At 38.2% G+C, this 24,550-nt stretch overlaps 1 protein-coding gene and 1 long non-coding RNA gene across 13 annotated transcripts in view; one reads left to right on the forward strand and one right to left on the reverse strand.

The window, feature by feature from the left end:
- Window positions 1–24,550, reverse strand: part of ST7 (suppression of tumorigenicity 7) — a 287,041-nt gene that overhangs the window by 143,180 nt on the left and 119,311 nt on the right. The gene's annotated exons all lie outside the window — the stretch shown is intronic.
- LOC117072296 lies at window positions 16,513–19,144 on the forward strand. Its single transcript, XR_004432741.1, has 4 exons — window positions 16,513–16,554; window positions 17,278–17,389; window positions 18,081–18,767; window positions 18,858–19,144. It is a non-coding gene; the product is annotated as an uncharacterized LOC117072296 (long non-coding RNA).

Here is a 24,550-nt window from a genome sequence, read left to right on the forward strand (position 1 = left end):
TTGAGGAAAAGACATGGAGGTATATTTTTAGACCCATTCCTACGGCAAGAAACCCTCATAAATCATTCTGTCTACTCTTCCCTCCACTCTTGATGTTGCTGTGGCAACTTTACAGGTACACTGTTTCTGCTGTACTGGGCATCTGGCTCTGCTGAGGAGTGGAGCTGAGCACATTCTTTTCTCAGCTGTGATCTGGGAAACTATACTGGAGCAAACTGTATTGGTGGGAACAATGCAGCGTTCAGTCTTCACGGCACCTTCTCCCTCGCTGGAGGGAGGCCATCTGTCAGCCTTCCCTGATATCATGAAGGACCATGCAACACCCAGTCACACACAAATCTTAATAACCCTCAAGGACAAGTGGAGCAAGACCTCAGATGATCTGTTCCCTTTTAATTACAGGAACCTTGATAATGAAGATCTCCACCCTGGTCAAGAACAGGGGAAAGACCTAAATAAGTCTTACTATATTTTTAATTATTTAAAATATGCTTTCATTTATGGTAGAAGACTATTTTATGAGTTTGTCTGTTTCTCATAAACTATTTAATACCAGGAAGAAAAAATAAATGTCTATTTGTACACAAAGCAAACCTTCCCCATAGTTATGCAGAAGAGAAATAGAAACTTAGCTAAGACAAGGTGTTCCAGGCTCTGGGAACCTCTTACAAGCACATACACTATGTCTCAATCCTCTAGCAGCCAACACAGAACACCCAGCACACAGCCTGGTCCACACAGTACTCAATGTTTGATAAATGCTGAATGACTATCAGGGGCAGAGTTCTAGATAGGAAAGTTATAACAACCATTTCCCAGGACTTCTGATAATAACCTTCTTAAGAAAATATAAATCTGACAAAACTGTAAGTCTTTGGTGGCTGGGACCTTGCCGTGCATGTGCGTGTGTGTGTGTGTGTGTGTGTGTGTGTCTGTGTGTTTCTATCCCTAGACTACCTGTACAGTCTGAAGTCCATATTAGGGAGACTCAATGACTACTACACATTAATAAATCAAGATGGTCCCAGATATACTTATATTATCCTCATACAGCAAGACCATGGCTATGAAGAACCCTCAGAAATTAGTCATGTGGGATAGTTAAGGTTTTATCCTATTAAACCAAAGACACTTTTTAAAGCAATTTCCCAAGAGAATCTTTCCGAAATGCATTACATACTTGACTTCACCCTTAAAAAGAATGGCTGGAACATATTTTAATCTTTGTTTGGTAACTCTAAGTCATCAAAATGAATGTAAACTACAGTACTGTATTAGCATGCAAGAAAGTTTTTAAAAAAAACTGTTGAGGCCGGGTGCGGTGGCTCATGCCTGTAATCCCACCACTTTGGGAAGCCGAGGTGGGCAGATCATAAGGTCAGGAGTTCGGGACCAGCCTGTCCAATATGGTGAAACCCCATCTCTACTAAAAATACAAAAACTAGCCGGGCATGGTGGTGGGTGCCTGTAGTCCCAGCTATTCAGGAGGATGAGGCAGGAGAATCACTTGAACCCAAGAGGCAGAGGTTGCAGTGAGCCGAGATCATGCCATTGTACTGCAGCCTGGGCGACAGAGCAAGATTCCATCTCAAAATAAAAAAGCCATTGAAGTACTCTAGGTTATTGCCCTCCAAAAGTAAGTAATCCCGGACAGGGGTTTTGTTTTGTTTTGTTTTGTTTTTTTAATGTCTTCTTCATGTTATTTTTGTCACCTGACACACTATCAGATATGAACTATTATTTGTTGTTGTATACCTGCTTCAAACTGCTTTTTCTCCTTAATGTGCTACTCAAAAATCTGTTGTGATTTCAAAGGCACATGACCAGCTTTGGTCATTCAATAGATATTCATATTCAATGTGTGGCTAGGCACTATGTAAAACACTGGTGATACAAAGATACATGATACATACATAGTTCTTATCCTCGAGGAGCTCTGGGTTTTGTGGGAGAAGCAGACATAGAGGCAAATTGGCAGGCAATTATAATTCTGGTGTTGCTGAAAATATAGAGCTAGTACTCTTAACTCAAGCCGTGGGCCGGAGGGAGTCAGTGACAGAATGTGCATAAAGGGAAGTTTCCTTGAGAAGGCTGCTAAGTATAGCCCTAAAAGATGTGCATTGGAACTATGTAAAATAACAGCTGTCTTTGAGAGCCAAAGGTAAGGCCTTCCCTTGGTAATTATTTTATGCTCATCTGTATGTGCTATACATACTGGCCTTTTTCTTCTTATTTAGCACTTGGTGCTCTGGGGAGTTGAAATGATTGGATCACTGAGTTCTCACAAGGTGCAGTGTCATTGTAGGGAGCTATAATACATGCTCTTATGGGGTGGCTGGAGTGAGTGGTATAAAAGGACACTCCCATTTGTTCTTGTGTTCATACTGGAGTACTCCAAAAGGCTCTTCACAGCATCAGTCATGCAAAATGTGCTAGGGCTTTTCCATTATCTTGAGGGGAATTTGTTCACTAGCTTCTCATTTACTCCTCCTATAACTGGAAGTTATACTGAAAAATATTACAGAAACTTTAATAGTAAGATTTCAGAAGATTATATGCTATAAAACTGAATACAGCAATTCGTTACTTAATGTGCTGGAACCTAATAAAAGGGTTCAAAATACTCACAATAATCAGCTGACTGAACAGATAATTGTTAAATCTAAAATGCATGGAAATAACCAAGAAATGTAGAAGAATATTAACAAGTATAATAGAATAACCATCTATATTCTAAAACATCTTTCATATATGCTTTACATTTATTAATATCTAAAATATATTTAGCTTATAAAAGGTATCATACACTGAACTAGACACTGGGGACAGAAAATAACATGATAATGAGACTGACCCTACCCTTGGGAAGGGAAAATGAGATGGCTACACAAATAACACAGAATATGAAACATCTCAGAAGAGAAGTACAGATAAAATCTAGAGGAAGTAAACATTACTTCCAGCTAGGAGGGTTAGAGAAGGTTAATGAATGGGATGTCCTTCCTTCTGGGCTTGGAAAGAAGGATAAGCTCTGAACGTGAGATTAAAAAGGAAAGGAGAAAGTATGGACTGTAGGTAGATATCACAGCATACATGAAGGAACTGGGTTGGAAAACAGGGCAGATGAGAAGCAGTAGGAGAGAATGTTGGCTCAAACATAAAGCCAAGAAAAGTGGACTTTATATAGCAGGCAGAGAGAAGATACTCACCATTCATAACCAGAGATGTGACAAAGATGGATGCATCTGGTAGCAATGGGGTAGAGTGTGTAAAATGTGCAGCTTCAGGAATTATTTCAGAGTGGAGCGCCTATAATACCCCTGGAGAGGGGAGTTGGGCATATCAGATGTTGCACAGTTAAATTCAACAGGATGTGGCTTTCCCAATGTGACATAAAGGGTGAGAGTCTGGGCATGTTGGTGAAGTGGGGCCAAAGCCAAATTTCAAGTGATTAAAGACAGTGAATAGTAAGGAAATTAAGGCAGCCAGCTCAGCTACTTCTACAGGCAGTCTGGCAGTAAAGAGAAGAGCATTTATCATTAAGTGTGACTTAAGTTAAAGACATAAATGGCATTGAATGAGTTAGTAAGTAAATTATGAATAAAACTCAAACCTTTTTTCTGCTGCAAGAACAATCAGCCCTTCTATGAAGTATAATACTGGTTCATTCTTACACCAAACTTTTAAAGATATATGTATGGTTAGCCATTATGAATGTGTCTCCTTTCTCTGAGATTCTCTTTTATATATGCCTTTAAGAAAAATTAAAACACAGAGAACTTTAACTGGCATGATTTTGAACCTGACAACTACACATATGTATATTCCTGTTTTATCAGCTGAGATTACATGACAAAACAAAAATAAAGCTATTTTCTAATCTATTTAGTCTGATTTTTACACTTTCTATTAATTTACTTGCTTTGTTTTGAAACCCTCTACTCACTGAATACTAAATAGTTTGCCTCAAAGGAAGATAATATTTTGGGTCAGAGAAACAGCTACAGGCCATGGGGTAGTAAAAATCAAATCTGATCCTAAGTTAGGTTTTTTTTTTCATTATATTCTCTAACAGTTCAATGACTAATGTACTTCTCTTTCGAGGAAAAGCTGCCCCACAGAAGAAGGCCTGCTGCAAGCTGCATTAAGAAGGCTGCCTTCCTCTGGGCGAGGGTGTGTAACCCACGGAGATAAGAAGCCACAGGGGAAACCACCACACAGGCCACTATTTTAGTATTCAGCTGCTCCAACTGCGTGGTTGTCCAAAATAAGCCCTTGGCTTTATTATTTTCAATTCTAGTAACTACATTTGGCTTTGCATTTGTACCTAAGGACCAGTTATTATTCCAGAAAGCACCTACAATTATCTCCTTAGGTCCTGGGCTGTGAACTCTGGTTAATCACAAATGCACGTAGCTTTACATAATGTCTATGGGTAACAGTCAATGGAAACTGGAGCACTGATATTTTCAAATATTGGCAAGCCAGGTTTTTTTTTTTTTTAATCTATTAAAAGATGCATCTAAATTCCAGGTGCTTTTTATTACCACACAAATCTTAAGCTAAATTCATCCCTAATAAAAATGCTCCTAGCCCCTGCAAATGGCATTTCCCCCTCTTAAAAATCTATTCTTATTATTATCTCAAATAGTGTCCAAAATGGTCAGCCCTCGTGGTGAATAATCTATTCATCTGTAATGCAGAAGGAAAAAGAAAGAAATTTCATGTTTTTAATTAGCAATTGTCTAATGCCTAGATCCTTAGAACTCAGACAATGTTTCTTGAGGTGGATCAGTAATTGGTTAAAACTCAAGGTTAATGAAGCTACAGTCCTAGGTTTGAATGAGTCAGTCAACCTCACACCAAGAAATCCTGTGCCACAAACTCAGAAGGTACCTCTGGCCCAGGTGTATTACAAATGAGTATTACCACTGGAAGGCCAACCATCACGTTACTATAGAAACAAACCAACCTGTATCCCCAAAACGGATGGAGATTGCTTTTGCTTTTCAAAGTCATTTTCCCAAAACATTTTTTAAAATGCAGAAAATTAAAAGAAAGAAAGAAAGAAAGAAACCATTCCTCCCTGCCCCCACTCAAGAAAGAAAAGAAAAAAAGGAAAAGAAAAGAAGGGGTAGGGAGGAGGTAGGGAGGGGAAAGGGAGGGGGAGGGGAGGGGGAGGGAAGGGGAAGGGAGGGGGAGGGAAGGGGAAGGGAGTGGGAAGGAAGGGGGAAGGGAGGGGGAGGGAAGGGGAAGGGAGGGGGAGGAAGGGGGAAGGGAGGGGGAGGGAAGGGGAAGGGAGGGGGAGGGAAGGGGGAAGGCAGGGTGGGGAAGGGGAGGGAGGAGGGGGAGGGAAGTTTGGTTATTTCTTTGATTACTAGCTAGGCTTAAAATTCTATTTTCTCTAGTTTTTAATGCTTTAATTAATTTTTTAAATTTAATTTAATTACTGGTTCGTGTTGTTTGCCTTTTTTTCTACTGGAATGTCACTAATTTATAAAAGCTCTTAGGAAGTACGTTAACCTCTTATCTGTCATAATTGATGCAATTTTTCCCTTTTCTTTTAATGTCCTGTCTGAGTTTAATTTCCAGAATTTTAACAAAATGCTTTCTACATAAAAATCGGGAGGAAAACATTACTGGAAGAAAAACCTCTATATACAATTTGCTAGAAAGTAGAATTTACTAGAATGTCCCTTTCTATCCTCCAGCTATCTTTGATGCAAAAAGCAGAAGGAACACTTTGAGAGTACTTGATAGCATGCAGAAAAACAAAAAGAAACCACTCCATTGAATATGTGGAGTTTCACAGTGCTCTAGGCAACTGCATAGCAAATAGTCATCGCACACATACACACAGACACTAACCATAAATACTGTTTGCTAACAGAAGGGAGAATAAGCAGAGAGACATGTCATTACATGAGATGACATGACTACTGGTTTAAATGTCTCCCCAAAACTGGAAAACAGACAGACACAAAACACAGAAACCATTAAAATGAGACATTTTTCAGCTTCATCACAGGCAAAACCAGATGCAGAAATGATGGGAATGTAACATGAGACAGACCAACAGCTGCAGAGAAAATAAAATAAGAACTTAGCTGATGAAAAGAAATTTTCAAAAAAAATTCGACTTGCAGTGTATTGGTGAGAGTATGTTTTTAACATAAAGTCTACCTCAGTGTAGTATGAAACATAACCTTTTTCTCTTCTGTCACAGAGCGCTAGTGACTTTTGATGTTTTTCCCCCTTCCTTTCTTCTTTTTTTTGTACAGAATCAATATGTATTTGCCTCTTATTTTCCTTTTCTTAGGAACAACCACCAGGACCGACTTAAGCATTACACAGATAGAGATACCAAATTACAGAGAACATGTATCTACTGTTCTAAAAACCTGGAAACAGAAAAAATGACAACCTAAAATCGATTTGCTCCTACCACTTTTGAGAAAAGTAAAAACATAATATATAATTTTATTCTCAGATAAATAAAATAGAATAAAAAATAGAATGCTCCCTGGTTCCTGAGAAATTTTTAAAACTTTCATATAATCACAATTTGTAATGGTTGAAAATTATTATTGGTACTTGAACTTTACTTCCTCCCACAAATAATAATAATAATAATAATAATAATAATAGTAGTAGTAGCAAACACTCATAGAATCTTCATAAAACAACCAGCAATGGGCTAAATGCTTTACATTGTGTCTTAGTAAATTTTCACAATTTTGTGTTATTATCCTGCCTGTGTCTAGAGATAAGAAAGTGAAGATTAAATCACTTAAGTCACTTGTCCAAAGTCACGCAGATAGACAGTGGCAGACCCAGGATATGAATTCAGGTACAACCGGTGCTGAAGCCTGAGTTCCCAACCATTGTTCTAAGGGCTTCTTACACTGGAAGGATCCGACAGCATTACTCACCCTGGGTTCACATAAAGCATGTACCCAAGCATGTGTTCACAGGTGTTTCCAGTAGGTTCATTTCTTTCCATCTGTGCTGACCTCAGTGGTCCAATCTTCCTTTCTCTTACCTGGATGATCATATCCCCCCAACCTGTCTCCTAGATGCCATCTCTCAGCACTCAATCTAGCCCAAACTCTACACTGCCACCTGAGTCATCTTTCTAATACAAGGGAATTGATCTGCTCCAGCTGAAAGATCACTGACACAAGGCATTACTAAAGCAGGTGAAGAAACGAATACCTAAAGATGGTAAGTGCTATTCCCTAGGTCATTTTCTAAGAATTGGAAAATCTGCTGATTTCTTAGCCTGTGCCTGAACTATAATTGACTACAGAGTGTTAGAGTAAAAAGTAGCATTCTTGCTACCAAATTCAGAATCTCAAACTCAAGTATTTGGATGTCTATGATATTCTACCAAATGCCTATGTCATCTACATATATGCTCAAATAATTCTTCAGCTTCCTTTTTCTCTGATTATTGTCACTTGTTAATAAGGAGAAGATGGGAGACGGAACCAAAGCCAGGAAGTTGGCAACCACCAGCTTGCCTTACGGTGCTGCCTCCATATGCTCACAAGGAAATCTCTGCACCTGGCCTAGCTTCTGTGCTGAGCCACAAAACAAACATGAATGCTTACTTTTTTTTTTTCTTGAGAATTGAGAGAATATGCTTCATTACACATATTTAATAGACAAGTCATATGTTACACAATCATATATAAAAATATATAACTCTATATTGTGTGCTAATAATTTTATAAATAATAGCTTTAATCCCCTGATAGATTGAACACAACCCCATTCCTGTACTTATTCTATTCCATGTTCTTATTAAAATAGCAGAGAAATGTGGCCAGGTGCAGTGGCTCACAGCTGTAATCCCAGCACTTTAGGAGGCTGAGGCAGGTGGATTACCAGAGGTCAGGAGTTTTGAGACCAGCCTGGCCAACATGGTGAAACCTCGTCCCTACTAAAAATACAAAAAATTAGCCGGGCATGGTGGCAGGCTCCTGTAATCTCAGCTACTCGGGAAGCTGAGGCAGGAGAATCACTTGAACCAGAGAGGCAGAGGTTGCAGTGAGCCAAGACTGTGACACTGCACTTCAGCCTGGGTGACAAGAGCGAAACTCTGTCTCAAAAATAAAAATAAAAATAAAAATAAATATATATGTGTGTGTGTGTGTGTAAATTAACCAGGTGTGGTTGTGGGTGCCTGTAATCCTTGCTACTGCAGAAGCTGAAGCAAGAGAATCGCCTGAAACTGGGAGGTGGAGGCTACAGTGAGCTGAGATCGTGCCATTGCACTACGGCCTGAGTGACAAGAGTGAAACTCCACCTCAACATAAAATAAAATGAAATAAAATAAAATAGCAGAAAAATGGAAGGTGTTCAATAGTTGACCAGTTCCTAAACTGTGCTGAAATACATCCTGTCACTAGATATGTATGGTATTACAAGCAGAGTGACTATTAAACCAATACACCAGAGCTGTCTACATCAGGGATAGGAAAATGCAGCCTGCAGGCAAAATCCAGCCCACTGCCTGTGTTAGTAAATACATTTTATAAACACAGCCATGCTTGTCAGTTCATGTATTGTCTATGACTGCTCTCATGCTACAACAACTGAGTTACATAGTGTAACAAACTGTACAGCCTGCAAGGCTGAAAATAGTTACTAATTGGCTCTTTACAGAAAAGAGTTTGCTGACCCCTGGTTTACCTTAAATAAAAGCAATGCTTCTCTGGTATTTTCTACTAATGGCTGAATAAAATAAGAATATATTTCAGGGGAATTATGAGCCCCGCTTAAGAAGCAAAGCTTTAAATGACTGTTTGCCCCATTACATCATTTGGGAAGTCATCAGTATCCCAGTGATGCTGCCATTCCTCAAACCTTTATAAAAGTCCTAAATGTAGCCTAGCATACCTTCTTTTCAATATTCTCAACTCTGGTAAATATTAGTATTTCTAAGGTAGATTTTTACTTTTAGTAACATGCAAACTGTGTATAGCCCAAACTAGTACCAGCATTAAGTAGTCAGCTGTTGTAGCATGAAAGCAGTCATAGACAATACATGGTTTTTCTCATGGATAAATCATGACTACCTATTAATGAAGTGGGTGTTTCTGCATGAGCATTCAACTAGTTCAGATATCAAGAGTGATGGTGAGATTTTGTGTATCAACTTGGGTAGACTACAGCCCCTAGCTATTAAATCAAACACTAAGTATTGCTGGGAAAGTATTTGGTAGATGTGATTAAAATACACAATCCATTGACTTTAAATAAAGATTATCCTAGATAATCTGGGTGGGCCTGGTTCAATCCATTCGAAGGCCTTAACAGCAGAGCTGAGGCTTTTCTGATAAAGAACTTTGACCTGCAGACAGCCGCTTCAGCTTAGACACAAGAGTTCCAGCCTGCCCTGCCTGATTAATGACCCGCCCTACCCATTTCAGACTTGGCTAGCCAGCCCCCAAAATCCTGGAAGCCAGCTCATTGCTTCTCTCTCTCTCTCTCTCTCTCTCTCTCTCTCTCTCTGTCTCTCTCTCTCTGTCTCAGTGTATGTATGCATAGCCTACTGATTCTGTTTCTCTAGTGGAACCCTGGTATATCAAGTCTAAATAAAAATGCTTCAAAAATAATTTTCGTCATTTTTTACAATTGTCATTTTAGAGAATACCAATTCCTTGGATAAAAATAGCTAGCTAGAAACGAAACTCATTACTGTACAGTCACTCCCTATTACATCTGAATTGCTCATTTCACTCTGGCAAAACATAAATTCTAAAACAAAATCATTTAGACAAAAACTACTTGAAACCATAGAGTACTGGTTTCATTCCAGGTGTCACTGAAGTCAGAAAAATCATTATGTCTCAGATAAACAATGGTAGTAAAAAGATTAATGAAATGATTAAAATTTCTGCTACAGGTCATGCCAAATCACACTTAAAATAATTTCTATAAAAATTGTAAAGAAAATGATTACCACATTGAAAAAATTTAATAAATTGTGGAGAGGCATTCAAAGGTTTCCTGGATCTAAAACATCAAAAAGATGAATAATTGGAGAAGCATTTAAAATTGAAGCATTCAGACCTGCCATGCATATATTATTATCCTGGCCTTAATAAAGATTAGTAAGAATGAAAAGAAGCTCTTGGGGTCATGTTAGGTACCTACTATGAGCTCACTAAACAGTAGCTATTACAGTTTCTACATTTTAAAGTCAAAATTTTATTCTAGTCATCTAACTATTGTTTTAATCAACATTTGAGGTAATACCCTTTTATATTTTAAGTCATATTATTTTATATTTTTTATCTACATTTTAAGTTATTTTATGTTATAATTCTTTTGCTTTTATTTGGAAATAAAATAACCAATATAATTTATTTTCTCTTCCTAGAGTGAGGTCAGCCAAAAACAAGAAAGAAATTTAAAGCATCCTGGGAAGTCATCATATCCTTTTTCTCCAAGAAAATCTAGTTTTGCTTGTTTCTGTGTATCCCACAACACCTGTGTTTGACTATGTTTTTCACTTTGGATTTGGATTTTGGTGTGATATACACAGTTCCAAACAATGAATGGATAGAAAACTCAGTGACATAAATAAAGGTGGTATTAAAATATGCACAATAGGCTTCCTCTGCACAAATGTGGTGATTATTAATACATACTCTGCCAAAATATTTAAGTACCTAAATGCAGAATGTTTAAGGCTAAAAGATTATCTATTTATATTAAAAGCCTGAAATTTGGAATCTTCAAATTTACTTGCTAAAGTCATTCTAAAAATCTGATGGGATCTTGCTCATCCACTCATCAATCCCATAAGTTCGTACATGTGAATTGAGCATATTTTTGTCGTTCTTTAAAAATCACTACACGTGGGAATTTAACCTAAGGAGATAATAATAGGTATGTACAAGTATTTATCTTCAAGGATATTCAGCAAAAATATATCTATAAATATATTATTTGCAAAAGCAAAAAAATACAAAAAACTAAATATACAACAAGAAAAATGGTTAAATATTAAATCTCTATATGATATAATTGTATGCAGCCATTAAAAATCAAGTTACAAATGACGGGAAAACGATCACTCCATTTTAGTTTAAAAAGCAAATTATATAAGTGTGTGTAGTTTGACATCTTTTGTTTAAAGTGTATAGATGATACATTAGCTATCTGTATAGGTACATAAACATAAGTACAGTTTCTGTAACACATATATCACTGAAAAATAGAAGGACAAACATTCCAGTAGTGCTCACCTCTGAATGGTAGAATTATGAGTGATTTTTTTCTTCACTACAGACTTGAAATGTTCTACTATATGTACTAGCGGTGTATTTTAATCAGCAGGAGAAAAGGTTTCTAAGGCATGACATAAAACTAGAATCCATTAAGTAGTTATCTTTGGAGGATAGAATTACATGGAACTTTTATTTTACACACTTTTTCCATTCTCTCTAGTCTTAAATATTTTTAAACGCACTTGTTTTATTTTGGTAACAAATAAAAGCATAGATAGCCTTAAAAACAACCAATACAGGCTGTTTTTTCTAAAGCAGGAATTTAGATGAATTTTTTTTAATTCAGTTTTACTTTAGTTAAAACAAGATATTTAAGAATAAGTTGACAGAATAATAGCAACAACAACATCAAGAACAAAATCCTCCTATCTTAAAAAGTTTTTCTAAAAGAACCAATGAGAAAAAGTATTTATACATGTATATGTAATCTAAACTCTAGTTTTAGAAAGACGGTACATGAACATGAAACAATTTTTACTGTTTACTACAATCACAAAATCCTGTATGAAATTATAGTTGTCCCTCTGTGCCCATGGAGGACTGGTTCTAGGAATCCCCTCACCCTGTGGACCTCAAAAGCAGAGGATGCTCAAGTCCGTTACATAAAATGTCATAGTGTTTGCATATAACTTATGCACACCCTTTTGTATACTTTAAACCATATCTAGATTACTTATAATACCTAAGACAATATAAATGCTACATAAATAGTTGTTTTACTGTATTGTTTAGGGAATAATGAGTAAAAAACAAATGCTGTACATGTTTAGTACAGAGGCAACTATGCATTTTTTTCAGAATATTATTTTCAATACGCCATTGACTGAATCCGCAGATGTGGAACCTGCAGATTCATGGGGCAGACGACATTTGTTTCAGTGCATTTATGACTATATATGAATAACATGTAGACTTATTCAAGAACCTAAAAGAGAATGAGAGGCACTTAGGAAGCCAACAAGTCTGATTTAAGATGAGCAGGATGCATCCAAGCACTATGCTCCCCCACCCAAGCACTATCCTCCATCCTTCAGTGTCACAGTGGGCTGGTGTCGTGACTTAATTGCTGAGTCACAGCTAATTATAAGGTAAACGAAACACTAAAAGAGAATTCACCCCAACCAATTAACTGAGTAGTTATTAATTGTACTACAATGTCCTACATATGCTAATTCAAACTTTATCACCCATAAAGACATCCATACAACCATGACTCTTTTTGTTCTATTCTTTTTCAAGCTTTGTAACAGTACAAATGACCCTGATGCAAAGCATCTATCTTGCTACCATGTAGCTGACATTCAGCTCTGTCCAACTGGACATAAATTTCTATGCCTCACTCTGGGTTTTAAGCAGTTACTTAAAACTGCATGATTACTGCATGGTAACAAATTGATAATAGCATAATAATTACATTAGAAAGAATGAAAGTAACATGCTAACTTGGATTCACAATGCTTATTGGGTTATATTATAACCCAATAATGCTACTAATCTGTTTCACCAGAGAGATGGATTAATTAGCAACTAATCAGCAATGCTCCTAAAACTAAGGTTGTAAAAACATAATTCTAGTTTTTGAAATCTTTGCTTTTCTATTCTACTGTTAAACTGTTAAAATGCCCAGCTGCACCTTCTCAACATCAAGGAGTTACAAGCTATGCTTTGGATTCGATGCCAGTTGTATAAAACTACTACATGAACATGGCTGCAACTATGAGTTCTTCCCTCTGTCCTTCAGTCCCTTGTAGCCACATGGAACCTTGTTTCCTAGAAAAGATTTAGGGATCAGATTTGCTCTCTCTTGGGCTAACAGCTTAATGTCTCTGGGTCAATTTTTCTTATCTATAGATTGAGAGATTTGGACTACAAGGCTCTTTTCACCTCTAAGACAAATGACAAATCTCTAATGACTACTCTAGCATAGCATTTAAGTGAGGAATCCAAAAACTTTTGCAACTCATATCACAAAGGGCTAATCTCACTAATAAATAGAGTTCTTAGAAATCAATATCACATTCCAGCCTGGGTGACAGAGCAAGACCCTGTCTCAAAAAAAAAAAAAGAAAGAAAGAAAAAAGAAAAAGAAAGAAATCAATACCTCTTTCACAACAGAACTCAAACCCACACTGATTACATTGGCAAAAATCCAAAAATTTGATAATATATGCATTTTTTTCAGGTTTGCTTAAAATGAGGCAAACCCACATGCTGCCTATAATAACTATTATTACTACTACAACATATTATCCATTCTAAATGGTTAAATTTAATGAAATTCTCATCTGGCGCTATTATGGCTTGCATTATAACACCTATTTAACACAATGTCTTCAGTAGCATAAAAGCAGTTACTGGATTCCTAAATGTCACTCTTTCTCTGGTTTGAGGACAGTACTTTAGGATCTTCAATAAATTTGTATGCTAGCCATACTCTGTCATAGACTTACATGTTATACTTCTACCTTCCTCTAAGTGATGTTACAGAAAATAATAAGACAATATGTATAAATCACTAGGAATTCCTGATGATGGAGACAGGAAGCAGAGAAATTCTAGGCAGAAAAGGGCAGGTCCATGGCAAAGCCCCACCCTCAAGCTGAAAAACCTGAAACCATGGCCCAAAGTTAGAACTTATATCCCTGTTTTCCCACTCAAATGTTCCCTTTTCCTAAACTGCCCATGGTCTGCCCCACCCTGCATCCTGTGCCTATAAAAACTCCGGTCTCAGCCAGCAGAGAGAGGAGAAGCAGCTGGACAGCAGAGACTACAGATGGACATCGGAGAGAAGTGGCTTGACTTCAGAGAGACAGCTTGAGGACGTAACTTTGGAAAAGAATCCGACTGGAGAGAGCCAGACTCCAGGAGAAGATTACCTACTCCCGTGTCCCCTTTTCAGCTCTCCTTTCCACTGAGAGCCACTTTCATCCTCAAGAAAAATTTCCCACATTTACCATCCAATTTGTTCATGTAACCTTGTTTCTCTTGGACGCCAGGCAAGAGCTCAGGAGCCATGAGTGCAGATACAAAAGGCTGATACACTGGCCCTTTGCCCTCACTGGCAGAGAACAGCCACCTCACGTGAAAGGGTGGAGGGCCCTCTGAGCTGTTAACACTCAAGCCATCCATGGACGGCAGAGCTAAAAAGGCTCTGTAAAATGCCTCCTGGGGCTTCAGGAGTCGCAGGGACGCTGCCTGGATGCTGCCGCAGGGACGCTGCCTGGATGCTGCCGCAGGGACCCTGCCTGGATGCTGCCGCAGGGCCTGCACAGAGTTCGCTCCTGCCAGTGCCCAAAAGTGCTCGCTCCAGCTCCTGTACCCACTCACCTCCCACAAGGGGTGGAACGCAGTGGGTCTGAGTGGAGTTTGATCCTGCTGGTGCCCAAGTGGCCAGCAGACTCCAGCACTTGTGCACTTCAGTTCCTGCCTCATTTGCTCGCACACTCCCTCCCATGAGGAGTTGAAAGCAGCCGGCTGAGCAAACAAGGCACCCCTGTCCCAAGTCCCAGGAAAGCATCAAGGAAATATCCTGCCTCAGTAGTGAGAAATACTAAGAAGTTTTGGGTGTATGTGTATACATACACATATGGATTGACTAATTTGTAAATTTAAGGTATCCTGATTAGCTAAATCCCAAATTGATAATCTGGAAATGAAAAATCTACTTTCAGTTTCACCAAAGATTTATCAAGATACTTTCTGTACCTTTGTTTTATAATCCATAATCTATTTTTTAAATTGTTACTGAAGCAATTACTAGGTCCTGCTGCATGCCACACAGAAAGTCAATCACTAAGGTGGCAAGTACTGCCAAGGAACAAGGCTTTAATCAGGTGCTGTAGCTCAGGAGATGGGAGCTCACTCTCAAATCCATCTCCCTGACTGACTAAAATCAGCGGTTTATAATAGCAGGTAAGCAACGTAACAATGTGTAAAAAACCAGGAAGTTGAGAGGGGCAAAGAAGCAAACAAGGTGAATGAGGGGATCTCTTGGCATATGGTGCAGTGATGTGGTTTCAGTTCTTTGATACTTTTTGTGAGAGGCCTAAAGGTTGTTTCCTGAGGAAGGAACTCAGAGAAATCAAATATGTTTCAACATTTTTAATGCCAGAAGGGTCATTTTCTATGTCTATCAAAAAGAACAGCCTATGGGGCAATTGGTTTCAAAATAAGATATCTTGAAATTCTCTCATTTTTAAGGAAGATCAGGATAAATTACTGAGTTATGGGAATCCCCTGCAATTTATGAAGCAACTGTTCTAGAAAACTCTAAAGGCAAGGAGATGAGAGGATGTATGTTCTCCAGCTGTCTTTTTTCACACTGGTTCAGGCCTCACACGAACAGGCCTGGGAGCAGGAAAAAGTACAATGTGGAGGAGAGCAAAGAAACACATCTTTCCTTCCCTTACTCCTTGACATCCAGAGGAGTAGATGGCAGGGAAACAATGGGCTGTGCTGAGAGGCTGAACTTCTTAATCTTACAATTAGTCCAAATATCTTAATTTGGGAGCAAAGAAACGTATAGTTCTACCTCCCATTCTAATCCTTCTCTACCTACCTCCACTCCTTTATTTCTTTAGATACAACTTCTACCATGAAACAAAGTAAAAATTGTCACTATGTTGAGTTCAGTGGTTATAATATATATTCAAAATAAGAAAAAAATAAACCTTTGAACTATGAGTGCTTATGAACTTAAGTAACATTAAGGATACTGGTCATTAATATAAATTTTCATGAATAGGATATATTTTAATAGATTTTTTTGCAGTATGTTTTAGAGTAATTATTTTCATCTTTATTCCTCACAAAAATCCTCAGGAAGGGATAGAAATTATCCTCACCATATTAGCATACCATTGGTATCACCTTTATCAACAAAATAAAGTTTTTAAATATTTAGTTATTGGATTTAAGCTAGAAAGGATGAATGGCGCCCAAAATTACTAAATTCATCCACTAACCCAAATTGTGATAGCATCACATAGTTCAGCTGCAATACTAATTAATTTGAAATTATTCTATGAGACTATATATCTGTACCAAAAAGAGTACAAATACAAAAAGGGCATTATTCACCATAGCACCACTACTTACTAGCAAACAAACATGTCAACTAACTACAGCTCAATGTCTTAGGAGAAGTCAATCACATCTAATTTTGCAGGGGTTCTAAATAGAACACCATTGTTTATGTTGTGGAGTGCTGGTTTCCTTAACTTTACCTGACAGAATTACAAAGATTTAGGAGGTTTAATCTCTCAAAATCTTATTAAAACAAATCCTATTACCCTGCCTCATTATTTGAAGTCACAGTGTATCTAATGACTTTTCTTTTACATGTACTAATCAGGCCTGGCCACCCACAGATATTTGTAAATTGCATTATCTTCTGTCTAACTAGCTCATAATGTGTGAGGTGAGGGGGGTCGCCATAAACAGTTTCGGTGTGATTTACTTTTCCTAACTGCCAAAGCACTCTATGAGGGGGACAAGATCTGCTATCTAAACAAGATAGTAGCTTGTTTTTGAGACAGGGTCTCACTCTATTGCCCAGGCTGGAGTGCAGTGGCACAATCTCAGTTCACCACAACCTCCGCCTCCTGGGTTCAAGCGATTCTCCTGCCCCAACCTCCCAACCAAGTAGCCATCACATCTGGATAATTTTTGTATTTTTAGTAGAGACAGGGTTTCACCATGTTGGCCAATCTCGAACTCCTGGCCTCAAGTGTTCCACCCGCCTTGGCCTCCCAAAGTGCTGGGAATACAGGTGTGAGCCACCATGCCCGGCCTAGATTAATTGTATCTAGGAAATCATATAACAATATCTACTTTCTATATCGCTGGAGTACAAACATACAGAATAGCCAGTTTAAAGTAACTAGTGTAATTTTTTTCTTAATTTCAAAAGGACTGAGGTCAAAAATCCAATTCCATGATCTGCTAACAGTTTTAACTATCATTTTTTCCACAGTGCTTAAAACAATACTTTAAGAAATGTATCATGTGGATAATGTTCCATGAGAACAATGTCCACATGAGATGCAAAGTCTAAGGTTAGTTCCTGATTCCTGGAAGCTGGGAAAGTATGTATTTTATTTGTGTATTTGCTTAACAAACATTTATAGGGCTAATTATAGGCCAGATACTTTTCCACAGATTTTAAAAATATTATTATTACTCAGTTCTCATAACTATCCTCTGAGGTATGTGCTACTACTGTCCCCCTTTTACAGATGGGGTAACAGGTATAGAGAAGTTAAGGACTTACTCAGAATCACACGAGTAGTCCATAGTAGAAACAAGATTTAAACCCGGGTAGTTGGGATCCAAAGTTTGTGCCCCTAACCACTCACAATGCCCCCTCCACAATAAGCTGCCTCTTTTCAGGAGTACCAGAGACATTTTGCCACTTTAGGCAGTTATTATTCAATAATTGTGGACCTTCCTCAGGATATATGGATGAAAACAAAAGGTAAACAAAGTATATCTGTCCCTATAAAGTATGCCTAAGGTGTTTGTATCATTCATTTGAACAGAGTTCTACATTACCATGTCCCAAAGTTCCTTTCACTAACATATTATGTAATATACTATGATTCGAATTTTCCTTAATATACCATGGATGGTTTTTTATTTCTAAATCTATCTCATTCATTTAATACTCCACAGTATTAGATTGTGTAGAGGCCTACGGATGTGGTTAAATAGTCTACTGATTTCTTCAGTTGTTATTATTCAGTTGTTATTACTGATTTTCTTCTGCCTTTTTTACAGGTCTCATTCCAGTAACTGCTTAATATCCCCGGTCAGTCTTCTTCAAAGGCTGAAGCCAGCCTCTGACTGAAGCCCAGCCTCAATGTTTCCTGTCTGGTGCCAGCACAGCTTGCCTGGACTTCTGAAAATTGCAAGCCCTTGCTCCTTGCTGGTCACCACGCTCCCCCTTTCTTTGTTGCAGACTCCCTCTTGCTGTGGTTTACCAGGTGCCCCTATTGCCCCTCATGCTTGTGTGCCACTTTGGACTTAATCTGGCATGCTTAACTCCCTTCATCCACGCCTGAAGCTGGACAAGCTGAAGTGACTGCATCACTTTCTCAGTTCTGGCTTCTGCCCACCAGTCTTGCTCTGCTAGGAGGAATTAGCTCTGCCTGGCCAGAACCCAAGAAGTGACAAATCAAACTTGCTCAATAGGTGGTAATTAAACTTCTGGCTCTAAAGCCCAGAGTAGGTTGTCAATGGGATTTCACAGTGGCTCCCTGACACTAAGCAAGGATGTAGTTCTACATCTGGTTTTAAATCTTAAACTCTAATAGGATTCTCAGAGAAGACAGGAAAGACTAAGACCAAAAAAAGTTGTTTTAAGGGAAAAATGACAGTAAGTACAAAAGATAATCTGGGGAAGACCTGGCATGTCTGAAATCAAAACATCTGTTACTAAGTGGATCATGACTGCTTAGTTTCTAGGTGAGCTGAATAAAAATACTAACTGAACAATGATGTAGGCCATTGTCAAATCTAATCAATTTCTTGTTTGTCTGTTTGTTTTTCCATCAGTCTAGAATCTTTAAGTAAGCCATTCAGAAGATGTGACACTATAGAATGATACTAACTGAGGAATAGAGTGGAGAGAAAGGGCTGAATATGACTTCAGAAAAAGGCCTGAAGCATAAAAAATGTTGATCTCACTCACTGATCTATGCTATATTTCTTTTAAGAATGTATTAATATAAACATCCTTTTCTCCCCACATCCAATACCTATTACTACACCAAATACTTGTTCCTCTAAAAAATGTGAAGTTGAAAAAAATTTCCCCCATTAAATGAGAATTATTCTGCTTACGACATTAGGATATATGCTCTCGCTTTAAAAATAGGAGGCTGCTGAATTCATCACTTCAGTATATTAAATAGACTGTGGAAGAGTATTATCCTCCTGGAAACCTCTTATCCCTCACTCTCATACCACGAGGGATTGCCAGTTAGGTCTAATGACCAGTAATATCCACAGCCACATGTAATCAGAAGAGTTTCTGGTTCCTCTAAAGTGGAAAATAAATTGCTGCCAAGGCAAACCAAATAGCATAGACTTTTGTATGATCTGCCTCTAATGCTTCTCTGACAGACCAAACATGCTAACTAATGACATCTGGAGAACAAGCTATGTCACGCAGCTTCCTCAGTGATAACTTTTTAAACACCTGGTTACAGATCTTTATCCAAGGATGTAACTGAGTTACCGTGCTCCTCAGCCCTAAGCCACCTTCTCGGTTTACCCCAGTGTGCCATGCAAATATTACTTTCTATACGTGCCATGATAATGGAAAAGGTTGGGAAGGCCTGAATTAATCTTTATCAAATATCTTACTTTGGCATAGCCCATACGGTGTCTTTGAAGAATAAAAACATGTTTGAACTGGAAAGACCCCAGATAACTTTTTCCCAAATGGGACTCCTTCAAGGGTAAGTTCCATAGAACATTAAGAGATGTTAAATTAATTGGGAGAAGGAATTTGAGAAATACTGGATTAAAGTTTAAAAGTTGTTTGTTTTTTTTTAAGTCCAGGATGTCTAAGACATTTGGATATGTTGAATGCAATGTCATTCTCCAGCAGGAGGGTGTAATACAAATTAATATTTATTTAAAGATGGAGCTTTTAGAATATAGTTTTTTAAATGGTTGTGAAATGCACGTAAAATGCACATAACATAAAATTTACCATCTTAATCATTTTTAAGTGTACAATTTACTACTGCTAAATATGCTCACATCGTTGTGCAACCAATCTCCAGAACTTTCTCATCTTGCAAAACTGAAACTTTATACCCTTTAAATCACAACTCTCCATTTCCCTCTCCTCCTATTGCCTGACAACCACCCTTAGAATACCTTTTGCAAGTAATCATTCACAAAACGTAATTTGGAAAATGGTGCTTTATATTTTATGGTTCATCACCTCATTGTACAGATGAGAAACAGGCCTGAAGATGTTAATAATTTGTACAACATCACAAATTAATAATGAACCAGGTCTTGAACTCACTGGACTTTAAGTCTGGCCTCTTTTCACAACACTCGGAGTAGAAAGCTGAAACAAGCTGCTAATTAACCAAATTCTGCCACCAAATGTCCTGAAAGTTATTGTATCTATCAGGTCCATTTCAAAGAAAGGACTAAAAGAATTTCCCCTACAGCCACGCTAAGTCCACAATTCTCCAGTGCAGGTACATAAAACATCAAGAAGCCCCAATTTAAACATGCCATGCCTTCCTAGAGCATCAATTTCATTTGGTGATTAGAAAATTAACTGTATTATATTAAAGTAATCATGAATATATTGCAGGGTAAAGTGCAAAATTAACCTAATTTAAAAGGACTTCAAGGGTATAGTGTTTCAGCAGTGAGCTGCTTTTGCCTGTGGTCCAGCTGCCAAGGGCATCCATTCCCATCTCTGTCTCTAGGGCTTTTGAGAAGCACCAAACTGAAGTGAAGAGCCTAAAATACACAGTAGGACCTGGAGCAAAGCTCAACAGGGGCACTCTGGTAACCTATAAACCAAACTGTGCTTCTACAGGCACCTGGTGGGTTCATATCAATTACTAAAGCTCTTAAGTACTTGTTTCTTGGTGATCACCCAAAGTCTCCACAGGAAGTAACAAGTTAGGGGGATCTTCCAGTTAACAATCAACCAAAAGAACACAAAAAGGAGTGATATTGTCTCTTGCTAGACATCAAGTTTATGATGTAAGGGGACAATTGACAGTAGAGGGGAAAAAATGAATTACATCTCAAGCTCCTATTTGGAATGTCCATTGGAAAATGGCATTTCAATTCCAGTATTTACTTCCTCTTTCTGCAAAATCTACATCCAGAAAACTTAAAATAGTTATACTGTATGCCCAATTAAATTCATTGTTGCAATGTACTTACTAAATTCCATTATATCTAATCATATTATAATAAAAAGTAAAAAATGCTTTCCCTCTGTCTTCTGAATATTGTCCAAACAGGCAAGCCACAATCTTTTAAAAATAATTCTGCAAAGGAAGGAAGGATATATTTTCCTTTCTGATCATTAAGTTTTAAATTTTTGTCTACAGGCTACTGTCAACATTCTAAGCTTTTGAAATTATCAGCAGATTTTCAAATACAAAATATATAGTGAATATTCTTTCCTTCATTTGAGCTGTGCTGAAGCAGCTGGCTTGAAGCAGCTGGCAATCCAAGAGCAAAATGCAGCAGAGTGAGGCCAAGCGCCTCCTTGAATAGTATCACGTGCTAGTGCAAGGTCGGCTTTGCTTCCACTTGGCATTTCCTTTTAACCTGCCTCAAAAGATCCCTTCTCAGAATATCTGCATCAGTATGTTAATCCTGGCACTGGGTTCTGGGTATTCATTCTTTCCCCAGCTGCTCGCTGTTTCACATCCTCTAAAATCATGGCTCCCCGTGCCAAAATGAAAGGCAAAATGGCATATTAATTAAATACACAGAGAATGAGTGCCATGTAAGGTAAGAGGCATGTGCCATGAATATTAATGTAACCCAAGCAATTACAATCATTTGAATCTACTTCCTGTGATAAAAGCCTAAACAATCAGAGCTGGCACACCACGTTAGCTGCTCACTGCACAGAAAAGGATGCAGTTAACCTTGGTGAAGGTTAGGAAGCTCTGTTTTAGTCACTAAAAGGAGCTTTCATTTTTCTAATAGAGTAAGGAACAACTCTGGATTCCCAACTCCCCAAGACAGCCAATTATTTTCAGGAGTGCTGCTCCATTATAAAAATAACTTTGAATTTGCATTAATTGAAGATGTGTAACATTACTGCAGATAGGTGGTGGTAAAGTAGAAAAACGTAGGATGAAACAATTTGTGAGAAAGTTTAAACCATTCTTAGCCATTGCTAGTTCATTTGTAAACAAATTACTCTGTACTTTGGTAAGTGGAATAATATAACAGTAATAAAAACAACTTAGTGGCCAGGCGCGGTGGCTCAAGCCTGTAATCCCAGCACTTTGGGAGGCCGAGACGGGCGGATCACGAGGTCAGGAGATCGAGACCATCCTGGCTAACACGGTGAAACCCCGTCTCTACTAAAAAATACAAAAAATTAGTCGGGCGAGATGGCGGGCGCCTGTAGTCCCAGCTACTCGGGAGGCTGAGGCAGGAGAATGGCGTGAACCCAGGAGGTGGAGCTTGCAGTGAACTGAGATCCGGCCACAGCACTCCAGCCTGGGCAGCAGAGCGAGACTCCGTCTCAAAAAAAAAAAAAACAACAACTTAGTACTAGATTGGAGCCACTACCTACCCTAAGACATAAAAATGAAATGCTTCTTATAAAAGAACAGTGAAAAAGAAAAAGAAGAAAAATATATAATTCATTATTTTTGAAATGTGCATTTATAATAGAAATAGTAATTTACCAAAATAAGACCAAGTATCCTAAACTGTGAACCTACAATAACATATGATGTTGCTCTTTACTCTTTATAGCATAACTGAGGTTTCCAGAGGCCTAAATTATCAGACCTGCCAAATCTTTCTATGTAGATCTAAAAAAAAGAAAAAGAAAAAGAAAACCCAACAAAACACTAATACGTAAGCATGAGATAGAAAATAACAGGAGCTTTGCCAGCTTCATGAAATTTCTCCACAGGCTATATCCCAGCTCAGCTAACACCATGTCAACAAATATCCACTGGATGCAGAATGAAATGTCACTGTGCAGAATGTAAGAGAATTTAAGGGAGGCATCCTTGCTAATAAAGTTGAGACAAAGCACTGCAGCTGAATTGTCTGTTTTGGGTATGACAAAGAATGTATGTGACTTTGACCAAACTTTAGTCAGGCTCCTCAAAATCCTCTTCCCAAGTAGGTCTCAACTTTTAAACTTTGTGTCCATCTTTGCAAAAATCTTTAGCCACAATCTCCCACCCTTCTGGTCACCCTCAAAATCTGACCAAATTCCCCAACCATCCCCCAGGAGATAGCTAATCACTCTGGCCCACATTCAGCCAGAATCTTTTAGGTCATTTTATCTTCTCAGTAATTTTCAATCCACTGACACATACCTACCCACCCTGCTTCCCAGCTATAAAAACCCCTACTTTTCCTTGTACTCAGAGCCGAGCTCAGTTCTGTACTGGGGTCTCTTTTACCCTCCTGCAATAGTCCTGAATAAAATCTGCTTTTACAGCTTTAAATGTTGTCAAGTTCTGGTTTTCTTAGTCATTGTGCCACTTTGGAAAACAGTTCGGCAGCTCTTCAAAATGTACGTAATAGAGTGATCACATGATATAGCAATTCTGCTACTAGGTATACACTCATGAGGATTGAAAATACATGTCCATGCAACAACTTGTACAAAAATGTTCAGAGAAGTATTGTTCATAAACCCAAAAAGTAGAAACAACCCAAATGTTCACCAAGTGAAGAATGGATAAATAAAATATGGTATATCCATATAATAAAATAATAGTAATAGCAATGGAGCACTGATACATGTTACAAAATGGATGAACCTTGAAAACATTAGGCTAAATGAAAGAAGCCATTCACAAAATGCCAAATGTTGTATACTTCCATTTATATAAAATTTCTAGACTAAGCAAATCCACAGAGACAGAAAGTAGATTGTGGTTTCCAGAGAATGGTGGGAGGAAGTGGAAAGTAACTGCTAATGGGTATAGAGTTTCTTTCTGGGGTGATGAAAATACTCTAAAATTAGATAGTGATGATGGTCGCACAACTCTGTGAACATACTAAAAACCACTGAATCTTACTTTTTTTTTTTTTTTGAGATGGAGTCAGTCTCACTCTGTTGCACAGGCTGGAGTGCAGTGGCATGATCCCGGTTCACTGCAACCTCTGCCTTCCCAGTTCAAGCAATTCTCCTGCCTCAGCCTCCTGAGTAGCGGGGCTACGGGAGTATGCCACCACGCCCAGCTAATATTTGTATTTTTTTTTTAGTAGAGATGGGATTTCACCATATTGGCCAGGCTGGTCTCAGTAACTCCTGACCTCGTGATCCACCCACCTCAGCCTCCCAAGGTGCTGGGATTACAGGCGTGGGCCACCACGCCTGGCTGAATCTAACATTTTTAAAGGGCAGATATTACTGTATGTGAATTACATTTCAATAATGCTATTGTTTAAAAAAATTCATTACTACAGGTTCATTTGTTCAATATCTATTTGTTGAGGGCCAACTAAGTACCAGGCACTGGAGCTATAACAATACATAGACA

Source organism: Trachypithecus francoisi, unplaced genomic scaffold (assembly GCF_009764315.1).
Source record: "Trachypithecus francoisi isolate TF-2019V2 unplaced genomic scaffold, Tfra_2.0 Lachesis_group4, whole genome shotgun sequence".
Taxonomy (NCBI): domain Eukaryota; kingdom Metazoa; phylum Chordata; class Mammalia; order Primates; family Cercopithecidae; genus Trachypithecus; species Trachypithecus francoisi.